We start from the raw sequence: 6,112 nt of genomic DNA, 5'->3' as shown, positions 1-6,112 counted from the left end.
TCTTTGGACATTTAGTTCTTAGACCTCAGGGGCTGGCCATTCGGCCATGCCTGGACCATCACTTATATATTTTCAACGGTGGAGTTTCTACACACCATAGATTAAGGTGTGGAGCTCTGCTGTACCTTGAGTATTAATGCAATTACTACAATTTTCTATTCAATTTAGCTTATTCTTGTTCTAAGATATTTGCTGCACCTCAATATGATGAATGTGATGACCCGTGACACTCATCATCATTCTCACCTATGAACGCGTGACTGACAACCACTTCCATTCTACTTTAGAACGAGTGAATATCTCTTAGATTCCTTAATCAGAATCTTCGTGGTATAAGCTAGAATTATTGGCGGCCATTCTTGAGAATCCGGAAAGTCTAAACCTTGTCTGTGGTATTCCGAGTAGGATTCAGGGATTGAAATGACTGTGACAAGCTTCAAACTCGCAATTGCTGGGCGTAATGACAGATGCAAAAGAATCAATGGATTACTCACGTAAGGTATTACTTGGACGACCCCGTGGGATCGACCCTTACTCACGTAAGGTATTACTTGGACGACCCAGTGCACTTGCTGGTTAGTTGTGCGAAGTTGTGACAAAGTGTGATTCACGTTTGAGAGCACCAAGTCTTTGGCGCCATTGTTGATGATCACAATTTCGTGCACCAAGTTTTTGGCGCCGTTGCCGGGAATTGTTCGAGTTTGGATAACTGATGGTTCATCTTGTTGCTCAGATTAGGTAATTTTCTTTTCAAAAAGTTTTTCAAAAATCTTTCAAAAAAATTTTTCTTTGTTTTCGTTTTTCTAAATATAATTTTCGAAAAAAAATACAAAAAAATTTAATAAAATCCTAAAAAACAAAAATATTTTTGTGTTTCTTGTTTGAGTCTAGTGTCAAATTTTAAGTTTGGTGTCAATTGCATGTTTTTAAAACTTTTTCATTTTTCGAAAATTCATGCATGTATTCTTCATGATCTTCAAGTTGTTCTTGATAAGTCTTCTTGTTTGATCTTCATATTTTCTTGTTTTGTGTCTTTTGTTGTTTTTCATATGCATTTTTGCATTCATAGTGTCTAAGCATTGAAAATTTCTAAGTTTGCTGTCTTGCATGTTTTTCTTTTCTTGAAAATTTTTCAAAAATAAATCTTGATGTTCATCTTAATCTTCAAAGTGTTCTTGGTGTTCATCTTGACATTCATAGTGTTCTTGCATACATCATGTGTTTTGATTCATAATTTTCATGTTGTGAGTCATTTTTGTGTTTTTCTCTCTCATCATTAAAAATTCAAAAATAAAAAATATCTTTTCCTTATTTCTCTCATAAAATTTGAAATTTTGGGTTGACTTAGTCAAATTTTTTTAAAATAAGCTGTTTCTTGTTAGTCAAGTCAAGATTTCAATTTTAAAAATCCTATCTTTTCAAAATCTTTTTCAAAAATCAAATCTTTTTCAATTTTTTTATTATTTTCGAAAATTTTAAAATTATTTTTCAAAATCTTTTTCTTAATTTCATTTCATAATTTTCAAAACTTTACTAACAATTAATGTGATTGATTCAAAAATTTGAAGTTTGTTACTTTCTTGTTAAGAAAGGTTCAATCTTTAAATTCTAGAATCATATCTTTTAGTTTCTTGTTAGTCAAGTAATCAAGTTTAATTTTAAAAATTAAATCTTTTTCAAAACAAATTTCAATCATATCTTTTTCAAAATCATATCTTTTTCAAAATCAATTTCAAAATATTTTCTAACTTCTTATCTTTTCAAAATTGATTTTCAAATTTTTTTCAACTAACTAATTGACTTTTTGTTTGTTTCTTATCTTTTTTTAAAACCACCTTTTTCTCTCTCTAAATTTCGAAAATCACTTCCCTCTTTTTCAAAATTTTCTTAATTAACTAATTGTTTCAAATTTTAATTTTAATTTTCTTTCTTCTCTTAATTTTCGAAAATCACTAATTTTTTTTCAAAATAATTTTTTATTTCTCTTCCTCTCATCTTTTTCTATTTATTTATTTAATTACTAACACTTCTCTTCATCTTAAAAATTCGAACCCTCTTTTCCTCTATGTGTTCGAATTTTTTTCTCTTCTCCATTCTTCTATTCCTTTATTCTTCTACTCACATAAAGGAATCTCTCTACTGTGGTAAAGAGGATCCCTATTATTATTTTCTGTTCCCTTCTTTCTCATATGAGCAAGAGCAAGGATATGAATATTCTTGTTAAAGCAGATCCTGAACCTGAAAGGACTCTGAAGAGGAAACTAAGAGAAGCTAAAATACAACAATCCAGAGACAACTTTACAGAAATTTTCGAAAAGGAAGAGGAGATGGCAGCCGAAAATAATGACAACAACAATCATGCAAGGTGGATGCTTGGTGATTATACTACACCTACTTCCAATTTTTATGGAAGAAGCATCTCAATCCCTGCCATTGGAGCAAATAATTTTGAGTTAAAGCCTCAACTAGTTTCTCTAATGCAATAGAACTGCAAGTTTCATGTACTTCCATCAGAAGATTCGTATCAGTTTTTAACTGAGTTCTTGCAGATCTGTGAGACTGTTAAGACTAATGGAGTAGATCTTGAAGTCTATAGGCTCATGCTTTTCCCTTTTGCTATAAGAGACAGAGCTAGAATATGGTTGGACTCACAACCTAAAAACAGCCTGGACTCTTGGGATAAGCTAGTCACGACTTTCTTGGCTAAGTTCTTTCCTCCTCAAAAGTTGAGCAAGCTTAGAGTGGATGTTCAAACCTTCAAACAAAAAGATGGTGAATCCCTCTATGAAGCTTGGGAAAGATACAAACAGTTGACCAAAAAGTGTCCTGCTGACATGCTTTCAGAATGGACCATTTTGGATATATTCTATTATGGTCTATCTGAGTTCTCTAAGATGTCACTAGACCATTCTGCAGGTGAATCCATTCACCTAAAGAAAACACCTACAGAAGCTCAAGAACTCATTGACATGGTTGCAAATAACCAATTTATGTACATTTCTGAGAGAAATCTTGTGAGTAATGGGACGCCTCAGAGGAAGAGAGTTCTTGAAATTGATGCTCTGAATGCCATATTGGCTCAGAACAAAATGTTGACTCAGCAAGTCAACATGATTTCTCAGAGTCTGAATGGATTGCAAAATGCATCCAACAGTACTAAAGAGGCATCTTCTGAAGAAGAAGCTTATAATCCTGAGAACCCTGCAATGACAGAGGTAAATTACATAGGTGAACTCTATGGGAACACCTATAATTCCTCATGGAGAAATCATCCAAATTTCTCAAGGAAGAATCAACAAAAGCCCCAATCAGGCTTTAATAATGGTGGAAGAAACAGGATCAGTAATAGCAAGCCTTTTCCATCATTTTCTCAGCAATAGACAGAGAATTCTGAGCAGAATTCCTCTAGTTTAGCAAACATAGTTTTTGATCTATCTAAGGCCACTTTAAGTTTCATGAGTGAAACAAGGTCCTCCATTAGAAACTTGGAGGCACAAGTGGGTCAGCTGACTAAGAAAGTCACTGAAACTCCTCCTAGTACTCTCCCAAGCAATACAGAAGAGAATCCAAAAAGAGAGTGCAAGGCCATTGATATTGTCAATATGGCCGAATCCAAGGAGGAAGGGGAGGACGTGAATCCCAATGAGGAAGACCTCATGGGACGTCTCCCAGACAAGAAGAAGTTTTTTATTGAGGACCTAAAGGAATCTGAGGCTCATATAGAGACCATAGAGATTCCATTAAACCTCCTTCTGCCATTCATGAGCTCTGAGAACTATTCTTCCTTTGAAGAGGACGAAGATGTAACTGAAGAGCAAGTTGCTCAATATCTAGAAGCCATCATGAAGCTGAATGCCAAGTTGTTTGGTAATAAGACTTGGGAAGATGAGTCTCCCTTGCTCATTAGTGAACTAGATACATGGGTTCAGCAAACTTTACCTCAAAAGAAATAAGATCCTGGTAAATTCTTAATACCCTGTACCATAGGCACCATGACCTTTGAGAAGGCTCTATGTGATCTGGGATTAGGTATAAATCTTATGCCACTCTCTGTAATGGAGAGACTGGGGATCCTTGAGGTACAGGCTGCCACATTCTCATTAGAGATGGCAGACAAGTCAATAAGACAAGCTTATGGAATAGTAGAGGACGTGTTAGTAAAGGTTAAAGGCCTTTACATCCCTGCTGATTTCATAATCTTAGACACTAGGAAGGAGGAGGATGAATGCATCATCCTTGGAAGACCCTTCCTAGCCACAGCAAAAGCTGTGATTGATGTTAACAGAGGAGAATTAGTCCTTCAATTGAATGGGGACTACCTTGTGTTTAAGGCTTAAGGTTATCCTTCTGTAAACATGGAAAAGAGGCACGATAAGCTTCTCTCAATACAGAGTCAAACAAAGCCCCCACAATCAAACTCTAAGTTTGGTGTTGAACCCCCACATTCAAATTCTAAGTTTGGTGTTGGGAGGTCCCAACAATGCTCTGAACATTTATGAAGATCTATGAGAACTCACTGTCAAGCTATTGACATTAAAGAAGCACTTATTGGGAGGCAACCCAATTTTTATTTATCTATATTTTTATTGTTCTTTTATGTTTTATTAGGTTCATGATCATGTGGAGTCACAAAACAATTACTAAAATTAAAAACAGAATCAAAAACAGTAGAAGAAACAGCACACCCTAGAGGAAGAACTTACTGGCATTTAAACGCCAGTAAGGAGCATCTGGCTAGCGTTCAATTCCAGAACATAGCATGAATCTGGCGTTGAACACCAGAAACAAGCAATAGTCTGGCGTTTAAACGCCAGGATTGCACCCTGAGGAAAGCTGTCATTTAACGCCAGCAACGTGCATCAGGCTGGCGTTAAACGCCAGAGACAAGCTTTAGTCTGGCGTTAAACGCCAGGATTGCATGCAGAGGGCATTTTACACGCCTAATTGGTGTAGGGATGATTTATCCTTGACACCTTAGGATCTGTGGACCCCACAGGATCACCTCAGGATCTGTAGACCCCACAAGATCCCCACCTACCTCAACTCACCTTCTCTCTTCTTTACACAATCCAATAACACTCTTCCCCAAACACCTTTCACCAATCACCTCAATCTCACTTCCCCATCACCTCTTCACCACTCACATCCATCCACTCTTCCCCATAAACCCTACCTACCTTCAAATTTAAAATCTCTTTCCCACCCAAACCCATCCTAAATGACCGAACCCACTACCCTCTCCCTCCACTATATAAACCCCTCCATCCTTCTTCATTTTCACACAACACAACCCTCTCTTCTCCCCCTTGGCCGAAACACACCACTTTATCCTTCTCCTCCATATCTTTTTCTTCTTCTTCTATTCTTTCTTTTCTTGCTCGAGGACGAGCAACATTCTAAGTTTGGTATGGTAAAAGCATAGCTTTTTTTGTTTTTCCATAACCATTTATAGCACCTAAGGCCGGAGAAACCTCTAAAAAGAGGAAAGGGAAGATAAAAGCTTCCACCTCTGAGTCATGAGAGATAGAGAGATTCATCTCAAATGTCCATCAAGACCACTTCTATGAAGTTGTGGCCAAGAAGAAGGTGATCCCCGAGGTCCCTTTCATGCTCAAGAAAAATGAGTATCCGGAGATCCGACATGAGATCCAAAGAAGAGGTTGGGAAGTTCTGACCAACCCCATTCAACAAGTCAGAATCTTAATGGTTCAAGAGTTCTATGCCAATGCATGGATCACTAGGAACCATGATCAAAGTATGAACCCGAATCCAAAGAATTATCTCACAATGGTTCGGGGGAAATACTTAGATTTCAGTCCGAAAAATGTAAGGTTGGCATTCAACTTGCCTATGATGCTAGAAAATGCACGCCCCTACACTAGATGGGTCAACTTTGATCAAAGGTTGGACCAAGTCCTCATGGACATATGTGTTGTAGGAGCTCAATGGAAAAGAGACACTAAAGGCAAGCCGGTTCAATTGAGAAGACTGGACCTTAAGCTTGTGGCTAGAGGATGGTTGGAGTTCATCCAACGCTCCGTCATCTCCACTAGCAACCGATCCGAAGTTACCGTGGATCGGGCCATCATGATCCATAGCATCATGATCGGAG

The 6,112-nt window shown here is 37.2% G+C and overlaps 1 non-coding gene across 1 annotated transcript; it reads right to left on the bottom strand.

Moving 5' to 3' along the window:
* Positions 1 to 2,732: 2,732 nt before the first annotated feature.
* Positions 2,733 to 2,840, bottom strand: LOC112719338 (small nucleolar RNA R71). Its single transcript, XR_003161643.1, has one exon. It is a non-coding gene; the product is annotated as a small nucleolar RNA R71 (small nucleolar RNA).
* Positions 2,841 to 6,112: the final 3,272 nt, after the last annotated feature.

This window comes from Arachis hypogaea, chromosome 10 (assembly GCF_003086295.3).
Source record: "Arachis hypogaea cultivar Tifrunner chromosome 10, arahy.Tifrunner.gnm2.J5K5, whole genome shotgun sequence".
Classification (NCBI taxonomy): Eukaryota; Viridiplantae; Streptophyta; class Magnoliopsida; order Fabales; family Fabaceae; genus Arachis; species Arachis hypogaea.
This window is presented reverse-complemented; position numbering and strand designations above follow the sequence as displayed.